The following is a 12150-nucleotide window of genomic DNA, read 5'->3' on the forward strand; positions in this document are numbered from 1 at the left end:
GGTAATGTCATTTTAAATTTTGATGACTATTGTTAAATTTCCCTACAAAAATATTTGATTTCTACTAACACAAACAAGGCATACAGATACTTATTTCCTTCACAAAGTCTTATTATTAAACTTTTGAATTGCTAGTCAAGGAAGTGAAATTGTATCTTGCATTTATTTTGCTTCTAGTGAGTTGATCTCATTCATTCATAAGGAAATATGAATGATGTGCCTTATATGTTTCATATGACTAAAATATTTACCTCTCACGTTTTAAATTCTGATCTGATATTAGGTAGACTTTAGATGAGGGAAAAAAATATTCCGTGGATGTTTTTGGAAACTACAACAAGAAAAAATGTACTTTTCTAGGCCATTGTAGTGGAATTGTGTGCAGCTATATAAAACACAATGCTAAAGAACAAGAATAATGTAGAATTGAGTTTGGATCCCACTTACCAGCCATGTGACCTTAGGCAAGTCATTAAATTTTCCATATCCGTAAATGAGGTGAGAATGAATTTAGCTTAGAGCATTGTTAAGGGTCACAAATGTAATGACGAGTAGTAGGAAGAGTACTCTTCATAAATGTGCATTGTTATTATAAAGAAGCCAACTATTAGAGGAGAACTTAGTATTTTAGAAAAAATACAGTTGGCGAGATGGGATCTCTATCCCTAGGTGACGGGGAGTCTCAAGGGGTACCCAGTCTGATGCAGCTGGTTAAGGGCATTGCAAGGTCCTCCCTGTTCTGTCGTGATTCTGTTACAGAAAGCCACTTGTCTGAAACACTGAAAGGTTAAGACAGCCCTCTAGGCTGGAATGGTACAATCCACATGCCAAGGGAGTAAGAATTCATTTTGTAAAATGTCCTATCCTCTTCCAGGTTTTCCTTCTTAGAAACAGATCTTTCTACTCATGGGGAAAAGTAAACATTTCTCCAGTCACATAATGATTCCTACATATACCCGGTCAAACTTGTCTTCCCTAAATCTGACACTTGGTGACTTTTATCTAACTCCTACTCCTCGCTTCTCAATCTTTTCTTTAACATATTAGAATCAAAAGCCAAAGGCTGAAAGACTTTTTATTGATTTGAGTTTTCTGAATATTATTATTACCATTTAATTTGGGGAGTCTAGACAGCTACTAGAGTCTTCTGTTGTCAATTATTACTCAGCTATTTGTTGGTTGGTTGGTTGTGTACTGAGTTAAGTTGCTGAAGGAACATCTAGCACTGATGCATTTAACCTCAGATAATAAAGTTAGCTTCAAATCTTATAACCTCAGCTGAAGTGATTGCATTTCTGCAATTACATTAGGCTCCCCTGAAACAGGTTAATTGAACTGCTGTGTACTGTTTTCTCCAGATTTATCCCCTTATATAAATCTACCTGTGTCAGCTCTGTAGCCCATTGCTCCAAAAGAAAACTACCTGCCCCGGAAAAACCCTAAACAAGGCTCAGTAATTAAATCGAATGGAGAGACAGATTCATCTCAGCACTGGTTCGAGGGAAAAAGTGTCATCCTGTGTTTAGGAAGTTTGTAAGCTACATTACTGAATTGTGATTTTTGTTTGAGTGGTCCATTGTTGGGCAGAGATGAAGGTCCCCAAGAAATCTTTCTTTTCTTCATCTCATGGAGGGCCATGAATTGGAGGGGAGTGAGCACTGTAATTGTAATAAAAGCTTTGTAGTTAGAGGCTCAAAATCTAGGCTTGGTTGTGTGTATGTGTGTATGTATGTGTGTGTGAATTATAGGTGTTTGCTTTTGTGCTATTATTTGACCAGTTTTAAGACATGAGTGTGTATATATATATGTGTGTGTGTGTGCATCAAACTAGTTATTATATATGAATTTAGGATTATATAATTTATTATTTATAATTAAATACAATTTATTCTATATATTTATTTAATTTGTGTATAATTATAGTTTATTATTTATCATTACATATAATTATAAAATTATACAGTTTATATAATTTTAAGCAGCTATACCCAGAGTTTATCTTAAACAGTGGTTTAAAATAATACCTTAATAAGTGTTTGGGGATAAAATAAAGTTCTTAGGCATGGTTTTTAGAAGGCAAGCTTTAAAAAAAAGAACCCTACTCCACAAATTGAACAGGATTTTGTAGATAAGAACAATAAAAGGGATGGTAAAGGAGGATGAACAGAACTGCAAGAAGCTAAGGCCTGGGGAAGAAGACGGGTCATCAGAAATCCCCACTCAATGAAAGTTAGCCACTGTTTTACGAATATAAAGGACTTCATGATTTTGTTATTTACATTGCCAAATGATACAGGTAATTGCTATTTAGAAGTTCAGAGAGAAAGGTCATTTTAAATCGGAGTAGACTGAAAATATTTTGTGGAGAAATTTGAGTTAAATGTATGGGGAGGTTAAGGGGATTCGACCAGATAGGAAGGCAAGTTGTATTAATCACAGAAGCTAGAAAGAACAAAATTGGTGTAAGAGATGGCAGGACAGGAGCACTGGGATGTGTACTTGAAATGACATGTTCGAGTTTGACTGTGGGGCTGTGGCTTCCCGGTCAAAATAGTTTGGGCTTGATCCTACTGGCTATATGAGTTGTCCAAGACTTGTTAGCAGGGTTTGAAGTGATCAAAGGCATGCTTATAGTCTTAACGTCCTAATACTTTATAGAATAAACAAGATTCGTTCTTAGCTTTTATCAAATCATCTAAAGCCTGTGCCTTCTGAAGAGTAGACATATTTCACAGTAATAATCCAAATTGAGTTTTTTGAATGAAAGTTCAAATCTGTTTCTTTTAATTTCCTTAATTAAATTAGACTAAAAAGCCAAGGCCTGAGTGTTTTGTTTTGTTTTTTAAAAAGACTTTATTTATTTGAGATTGAGAGAGAGAGAGTGTGTGTGCACACCAGTTGGGGGGAGGGGCAGAGGGAAAGGGAGAAGCAGGGTCCCCACTGAGCAGAGAGCCTGACGCTGGGCTAGAACCTAGAACCCTGGGATCATGACCCAAGCTGAAGGCAGACACTTAACTGACTGACCACCCAGGCACCCAAGGCCTGAGTATTTTGATGCTGAAGGAAAATGTGGGGAAGGTGAGGGATTTCCTAATCATTTTATCTGCATTTCAGCATTTAAGGGGTTAAGGAGAATGTTCCTGTGTGTGACTATGCAGTACCACTGAGAATTTATGTGTCTTTGCAACCGAATTCAAACCTATCATCAAGAGCAAAGTATTTGATGCTTCATCCCTGCATACAATTTTATCAATTTCCAATACAAACCTCCTTCCCTGGTTTTAAATTAGTCCATGTACGAATGAATCACAAACTACATAGACCTACTGTCATTTGTAGTCTCAGTTTTAAAAAATAACTGCTGCAAGAACTCACAAAGACTTGTCTTTGCTATTCAACAAGTAAGTACATTACTTTTAAAAGGAAGAGCACAGCCCGTGTGACACTATAAGCTGTGATGGGGTCAATGAATATGATTTAAGTCTTGGATCTTTGGTTTTGATGATGGTGGAGAATTTTTATGTATTTATTTTAGTGAGAGAGAGAACTCAGGGTGAGGGGCAAGAGAGAAACTCAAGCAAACACAGGGCTTGATCTCATGACCCTGAGATCAGGACCTGAGCCAAAATCAAGAGTCCGATGCTAAACCAACTGGGTCACCTAGGAGCCCCTGATGTTGGAAACTCTTTGTTTTGGGGGAAGGGCAGTCAAGGATGGAAGTGTAATACAGAGTCAGTTCTCAAATTCTTGGAGGAAAAGGTTTCCCTGAAGAAGATGTGACCTTTTAAAAATGCAATTTTTTTTTCTTGATGATTCTTCAGTTACTACTGACTTTTTTCTGATGCATTTAATAAGAAATATTATCCAGGAAGCTTTCACTTAGCTTTCCAGACACAGAGTTGGGTTCTTTCCCCTGAAGGATTATATAATCCTGTTGGCGACTCTCACACTTTGTAATTATTTGGTAATTAATTGATTATTATGCTGTCTCCACTAGAAGTCTGGGAGACCCTGGGGCAGGAGGCAGGTCTGTGTCCTATCAAACACCTAACAGAGTGAGAGGCATACAGTAAATAATAAATAGCAGTTGAATGAATGAATGAATGAAAGAATGAATGAGTTCATGATAAAATGTTGAATACTTCTCAATTTGTAAGGTATCATATAAACTGATGAAACTGTGTGTGATTATTTTTGGTATCTGCCTGTAAGGCACTTGAACTTCAGTTTGGCAGGGAAAACTCTAATATACAAGTAGTTTAGTCATGTCTAATAGTTTATACTCTCTGCCTCTCTTTTCTCTCATTTGTTACCTATTTTAGCCTTTATCTGCCTTCATCACTATGTCTTCTAAGGACTATAAATGACCTCTTATTTGTCAAATCCAGTGTTTCACATTTTCTTAATCCACTTGACCTCTCTCTATGTAGCACTAAGCACTAGAGAATCCAATCTTCCTTTGAACTTCTTTCCCTTTTTGGTCCCAAGAGACTGCACTGGATGCTGATGTCTCCCTCCTTCCACCGCTGGGCTGGTCAGGCTGCCTCCATCATTAGCGTTGGTCGGTATTCCCACCCGACACGTTATGTGCTCTCCCTTCGCTGCTTCTTCTATCCTATTTATCGTTTACCATGTTTTCTAGGCTAATATCTCTTCAGGTTAATGTGTGTATGTAAAACCAACTTCTGTCACCGAGGCTATGCACTTGATTATCACATCATTATCTCAAATTCAATGTTGTTAAGACCTGTATGTTAGTAAATTGAACACCAATAAAAAATAAATTAAAAAAAAATGTTGTTAAGACCAAAAATCATGTTGTCCTTTAGCCCCTTTCTCTTTGAATTTCCCCTCACTGCCCTAGCACCAGCAGTCTCCCTGTCCTCTGACCTTGAAACTCGGTACACATCATTTCCTTCTCTTCCTTACTTTTTCTCTTCAATTTTGCCTTTTATGACAGTGACATGTCGGTTCCTTTTTATTGCCACAGTGACTAATAAGGCAGTTGTGTTCCCGCATCCCAGGGTTGCCTTCTTGAGTCCTATGCTGTGTTGAACTGAGCCGCACGAACTGTGCCGATGACCTTGGCCTCTTTCCATGGTGTTTATTGCTTGTAGCCTACCTTGCCTGGAATTCAAAGTCCTGTACGGTATGACTGAGGAGCTCTCCAGCCATTTTACCCCCTCCTAAACCCAGTGATTTTAATGATAATGCAACGTACCTGATTTGGTGGATTTGCATGCAATGTTCCCTCTTCTAGATTATGGAGTTGAAACAGTACTTGTCTTAACTCTATCCTCATGTCAGACTCCAGTGAAAGTCTAAGGGTCTCCTTTTTTTTTTTTTTTAAAGATGCTATTTATTTACTTGATATACAGAGAGAGAGAGAGCACAGGCAGGGGGAAGGGCAAGCAGAGGGAGAGGAAGAAGCAGGTTCCCCTCCAAGCCAGGAGCCCTATGTGGAGCTCAATCTCAGGATGCTGAGATCTGACCCAAGCTGAAGGCAGACCCTTAACCGATTGAGCCACCCAGGCACCCCTAAGGGTCTCCTTAAACCTCCCTGCATAGTAATGTTTTCCAAAGTGTGGGAGCTATAATTTTAAGTGGTGCACAGAAAAACATTAAAAGAACATGAATTACTTAGTCTAAAAAGTTACTCTCTTTCCTACTTATTTCCTCTTTTTTTGTGTGTGTGTGTGATTTTTATCAAGCAGAAGACCTCAGTTTGGTTCCAACTTGTTTCTGACATCACTCTAACACTTGATGATGTTTCTTTTAATCAGTGAGACAGCAAGGAGAGCGCTCAGTGCATTTGGCAGTCAACGTTATCTAGCAGTTGAAAATAAAAACTATTATTTTTAACATTTGTTACCTTGTATCTATGTCAAGAACACTGATTTTCCCTTAGAAATGTGATATTAAGCTTCCATTTAAACTATGTTTTACTGGAATATACAGAAAAATATCAGGTAAATATTAATGATGGAAGAATTGTTAAGAGGAAAATTCAAGAAGGTGGAACATAGGAATGGCAGAAATCATAAAAGCCACTCATGAAATGGCTGCAATCGGAGAGCTTTCCATTGCCATTTTAGCCTACAATTTTTTTTCTTTTTAAACCGTGAAAGTTCAGGTACTCTTCTGCGAGGATTTTCTGTATTAACTCATGGAATCCTCTCAAGAGTCCCATGTAAGATACTTTTGTTTTCCCCATTTTACAGATAAGGAAACGGAAGACATAATTTGCCCAATTTCTCCCACATAGCAAAGCTGCAGAGACAAGTTTTGAACACAGGTTTTCAGCCTCCAAAGCCTGTGCTCTTAACCAAAATGTGACTCTGCCTCAAGAGAAACACATTGATTTTTGATTTGATAATAACAAGTAAGGTCTTTTGTGCTCACTGCCATTCATCTGTCCCTTTCCCTCAGAGGAAAGAATTTTACACTGACATGAAGTCAAACTCTGCGGAAACCTATGAGTAATTGTATTTAGAACTGATTTCCATCGTGGCAGACAATTTGAGAAGCTTTTCCTTCCAACAGTTTAATTCTTAAAAGTCAGGAAGCAGTCAGTTAACTCCAGGTTCAATAACAAATAGGAAAATGCCAGTCCTTGCCTAAATAACTTTCCGAGTCTGTCCATTAGAAAGTCCAGGAGCTTGATGACCAAGCACAATTTGCATCTGCTTCCTCAGCAGACTGCCTCCTAGATGAACAGCCCTCGGCAGTTCAAGTGAAATATTTAGTAACTAAACAGGAGTAGTATGAAAGCAAATTATATACTGGAGAAATACATCACAGAAAACGTTATGGTTGGGATTGATATTAAAATGTATTACCCTTACATTTGCCTTTTCAATTCTTTAAAAAACCAAAGGAGCACTTTCCTGAGGAAGTATGGTAACTAATTTTATAATTGCTATAAATCGTAATTTGACTTAAGGATTTTATAATAACCAGATATATTTTCAGCTTCCCTATATGTGAGATATAGATCCCGTATACAACTAAGAAATATTTAAGATAGAAATTTGCTCATAAACACTGCATATTTATTTTTAAAACACAGTTCATATAACCAAAGTTGCTATATTTCTTTCATGATTCTTATACCTACTAATTATTGATCTAACACAGAGATGGGCAAACAATAGTCTGCAGGTCAAGTCTGACTCTTGGGCTCTCTTTATGCAGCTCACAGGCTCAGAATGATTTTCACATTTTTGGCGATTATAAAAAGAAAAGGAAGAAAAGAATATGTGACAATGACTGTAGGTAGCCTGCGAAGCCTAAAACATCTCTAGGCCTTTCACAGAAAAGTTTACCAACCTTTGATCTACTTCTAAATTCTGTATTTCCAGTTTTTATTTTGCTATGAAACCATTTCATTTTTCTTAAACATCTCTAATTTAATTCCGGTATTTGGTAGTACTTTATCTTTCAATTTATAATATGTGATTTTGGTGTTATAATATAAAGTCAATCAGTTAAATGTATTTCATATTTTACCTAAACTAGTGTTTGTCATGCTGGCGACCTGCACTTTAGAAAATGCACCTGAGGAACTACTTCCAAGGACTATTTGCACCGGAATACCAAACCTGAGCCTGATACTGCCTCAAGTAAGATTTTGGGAGGGGGGTGGGAGTTAGTCATTGAGGTGAATTAATGTATTTTGCTGATAGGAGGGATATAAGTCATTGAAAGGCAGACTGTGATATCTAGATGGCCTGCCTATGAACCATGTCTCCTGGTATTTACAGGAGGTATTTGTATAGTTCCTTTTCACGTTGAATTTGAGTTTGCCCTTGGTGACTAATAGAATGCAGCACAAGTGACACCACATTACTTCCAAACTAAGTCATACCAAGTCTTGTAGCTTTGCCTTGTTCTCTTGAAATGCTTGCTCTTAGAATGTTTCTTCTCGAAATGCAGAAACCACTTGGTAAGCCACATGGAAAAGACATGTGTAGGCATTCATCCCAAGATGAGCTCCTAAAAATTAGCCAGCATCAATTACCAGTTATTTGAGTGCACCGTCTTGGACATCTAGTCTAGTTAGACCTTCAGATGATTCCAGTACCAGATGCTATTTGTTTGCAGTCACTTGAAAAGATCCTACACAATAAACACCCAGCTGAGCTTCTACCACCATGAGAGATAATAATAAATTGTCTCAAACTATTGAGTTTGGAGTGGCTTGTCATGCAGCAATGGGTAATTGGATCAACATATTTCTGTCATTCTCTGAGCACTTCCTTACTTACAGGCTTATCTTGTACTTTCCTGTGGCTGCCTTGGAATCAACCGTTTATCTGAGAAATTCTAGTTTCAATTAGTAGAGAATGTTATTCAGAAACTAAGATATAGGTGTCAGATGATCTTATTTTATAATAAGATCAAAAGATCAAAGTAGGTCCCTACTTTGAGATCTTCTAGATAGTACTAAACTGTACAACATAGGCCCCTTTTTGTTTTTCTCTTCCTCTCTCTCTTTTTCTTCTCTCTCTCTCTCCTTTCCTTCTTTCCTCTCATTTTTTTTGTTCTTCCTCTTCCCCCTTCCCTCAATTCCTCCCTTCCTTTATTCCATCTTTTAGTTCCATGAATTCACACTGAAAAACTTCAATTCTAAACCAACCACACAGAGATTGCTACAGCCATTCCTTTTTATCACACTTGTAACTCTCTTCTCTGACAATATATTATTTCCTTAATCAGTCTTCCATACTTCATATTAACTTCATATTGAGGGAGTTCTTGTCTCCTTCAGCATAGGTGCCCTTCTTACCCTGGAGTTTTAACTCCGTACATAGCAAAGACACCGACAATATACCCATCTACTATATGAGCTCCCACCTTTCTGGCCTATCTAATGACTTTAGGATGAAATAGCTTTTCACTCTTTCAGATTTTAATAGGTACATGTTCTCTTCATGGAGGAAGAAAATCTGTCTTTTAATCTGCTCTATAGTTTACTGACATTATTACACTAAAAAAGAACTAAAACTAATGAAAACAAAATAAATATTCAGCAGGCTGTATGCCCAAAAGTTATGCAAATTCTTCAAAGCCACCTAGTTTCATAATTCTTTAAAAACAGATACTAGTATTACTGAAGAAGTAATTATTTGTAAAAAGTAATTGGACTGAAAAAAAAAAGTAATTGGACTGTAAGACAGTAAGAATTTTTGTTGTATAGTGTTTAGGGTACCCCCAAAAAATGCATAAATGGAAAATGGAAAAATGGAAAATTTTGATAATAATGATGTGTGATGAATCTAAAAGATAAACAAGAAGAGAGAAAAGGGGAAAACAAAGTATGATTGGTCAAATAGAAAGTAAATATTACATTTAGATGATAAATTGACAAATGGCTAACTATTGGGGAAAATGTAAATTATATGCAGTATACACATATACAAATATATAACTGCAATAAAAGTGAATTTTTTATAAAAATTTAAATTGTCAATGAGAAATAAACTCACAATATATGAAGAAAATATAAGTGAGTGGATATTTACATAAGAGACAGGGAAAACTTTTCTAAATTTTAAGATTAATTCCAGAATCTTTAATGAAAAGATGTTAGAATTGGCCACATGTTTAAAACATCTTTACACCAAATTAAATATATAAAAAAACAAACATATAACAGGAAAATAAACAAATAGAAAAATGTTGCAATAAATACGAAATCTATATTTTTCTTGATACACAGAATGTTCTTAAACAGCAATAAACGTAGACACACATACACACAAGCACTCTAATAGAAAATGGGAAAGGATGTGAACAGGCAATTCAAATGAAAAACATAACACATATATAAAATATAATAGCTCAATAGAAATAAAAGAAATACTCATTTAAAACTCATCTGAAATTTATTATATTAGAGAATATTAATGAAATAATATGTAGGGGAGTAGCTATTTTCATATACAACTGTCATATTGTAGTTTTGTATGACTCTAGAAAGCATAATGGAACCAAAAGCTTTAATGCATTTCCTTATACTTCAAAATTCCATTTCTATGAATGTTCCCTCCATGATAAGTAACTTGATAAGTGCAAAAAACATTATAAGTACAGTATATAACAACATGACTGACAATTTTATAAGATACTTAAAATTTTTTTTCTTAGTTTTATTTTACCTTATCCAAAAATAGGTCCTTCAAGAACATGGGAGGAAGAAGTCTTTGTACATATAATTTTGATAATGAAAATTTCTTAGACTAACAAATTCTTCTCAGATGATTTTCCCCCAGTTTTAATGTACTCCTCTAGCCTTCTACCTTCCTATGTGTACTTGTCTATATACATCTATAGGTATGTGAACACAGGAATATAGAAAATCTCTGACATAATTTCAAGTGTATAAGCTTCATTAACTTGTATTCATTTTTTATGGAGTCATTGTTCCTTTCAGTCTGAATGTCTGAGATTGATTTCAAGCAAATGCAGCAACAAATCAAGCGTTCTTCCTTGGGAAGAGATGGATGTCTTGTCTCCCATCAATCTTTGGCTAAGTGCCATTTCCATTTTGTTCTCTGGAGTTTTGGTTGTTTGTCTTAGATATTTTATTGATCTTCCAATTTTGGTATCCTGAGTAAATTCTAGAATAAGTTTAATAGTTAAGATGGACTCTGAATTTAGGGATACCAGTTTCCCCAAATTAGTAGGCAGCATGAATAACTGTAGGCACCATTATTTATCAAACTCCTATCAGGTAGTCTGCTCTGCTGTAAAGGTTGTCTAAGGTTGCTTGTACTAGGACTTCAGACAAGTTTCTTGAACATTCTCCTTAACTCTCACGGTCTTATTGCAAGAAGATGAATTTGATTACAGCAGATGGCTTTTGTAAATAGTCTTTTTTAATTCAAAACCAGTGCAGTGGTTAACAGAGACTTTGATCAGATAGACCTTTATTGCTATCCAAGTTTCATTATTGAGTGGCTATATAACCTTGAGAAACTTATTTAATTTTAATCACTTTCTCTCTAAAGTGAGGAAAGAGACTTATAGACAAATTTGACTAAGAATTCATGTAAAATATGTAGCCCAGTGCCTGATGCCTGAATGGAGTGATTAGTGCTCCTCTTTCATCTTCCAGCACCTGCTCTAGTTTTCTATATTTAAGAAATGTCCCACATTGTGATTCTTAGAACACCTCCCACCACAGAAATCAGTTACCAGTTTTTCTAATCTTTCTTGCAAGTATGCAGAGGCATGTGTGCTAGATATTGCTAATCACATCACTGAAGCTAGAGGCGTATAGAATAAAAGCCTATGTCAAGTTTACTTGGCAAGATTATGGTAAAGATAGAAGCTACACTTAATTTTCAGTGATGATTAAGGAAGCTTTACTGTGATTTTTGGCAGTGCTCCTGAATGTTTTATCTCCAAGAATTTTTTGATCCTTCTATATTTTATTTTTATCAAGTAACCCTTTTCCCCATTTAAATTAGTTAGGTTTTTTTCTACTAATGACAACTAAGAACTTTAACTGATACACTAACACATAACAAGGGTCTTCAAATGGTGGTGGTGGTAGTTAATAATAATTGTAATAGAAAACATTATATTAAGCCATGAATGACTAAAGGTTGATAATACTGAAGCTGGACGATGAGTAAATAGGTTTATGAACCATTTTATTTTCTTTTACATAAACACTTACATAAATATATGCATGACAGACGCATGTGGTGACAGATGGAAATCATTTGATTCTTAACAGATGCTTTACAGCTTATTTTTGAAACCAAGTGATGGTATCTGCAAGAACTGACAAATTCTAAATGTGAGGCTTTATTCAGCTTAGTTTTTTGTTTAACATTGTATCTACTTGCCTCACCTATAGGAGGTAATCATAAATGATGTGAGGGGATGGTGAGAGACCTACATTTTTCCTTATCTTATATTAACTTGCATAATTTGGTGTTTCAAATTTTGATCATGCAATTTTTCTCTAAAGAATCATATTTTATAGGAGTTCTCGGGTGGCTCAGTTGGTTAAGCATCTGACTCTTGATTTTGGGTCAGGTCATGATCTCAGGATTGTGAGATAAGTCCACATCAGTATCCACACTAGGCATGGAGCCCACTTAAGATTCTCTCTCTCCCTCTGGCCCTCCCTAACCT

At 35.9% G+C, this 12150-nt stretch overlaps 1 long non-coding RNA gene across 4 annotated transcripts in view; it reads left to right on the forward strand.

Moving 5' to 3' along the window:
- LOC144305133 (uncharacterized) overlaps positions 1-12150 on the forward strand; it is a 332824-nt gene that overhangs the window by 274121 nt on the left and 46553 nt on the right. For 3 of the 4 annotated variants that reach the window (XR_013372152.1, XR_013372151.1, XR_013372157.1), the window contains exon 7: positions 7519-7622. The exons of the other annotated variant lie outside the window; for it this stretch is intronic. This is a non-coding gene — a long non-coding RNA (uncharacterized LOC144305133). The remainder of the gene's footprint in view (positions 1-7518; positions 7623-12150) is intronic. 4 annotated transcript variants of the gene reach the window in all.

The sequence above is a fragment of the Canis aureus genome, chromosome 35 (genome assembly GCF_053574225.1).
Source record: "Canis aureus isolate CA01 chromosome 35, VMU_Caureus_v.1.0, whole genome shotgun sequence".
Lineage (NCBI taxonomy): Eukaryota > Metazoa > Chordata > Mammalia > Carnivora > Canidae > Canis > Canis aureus.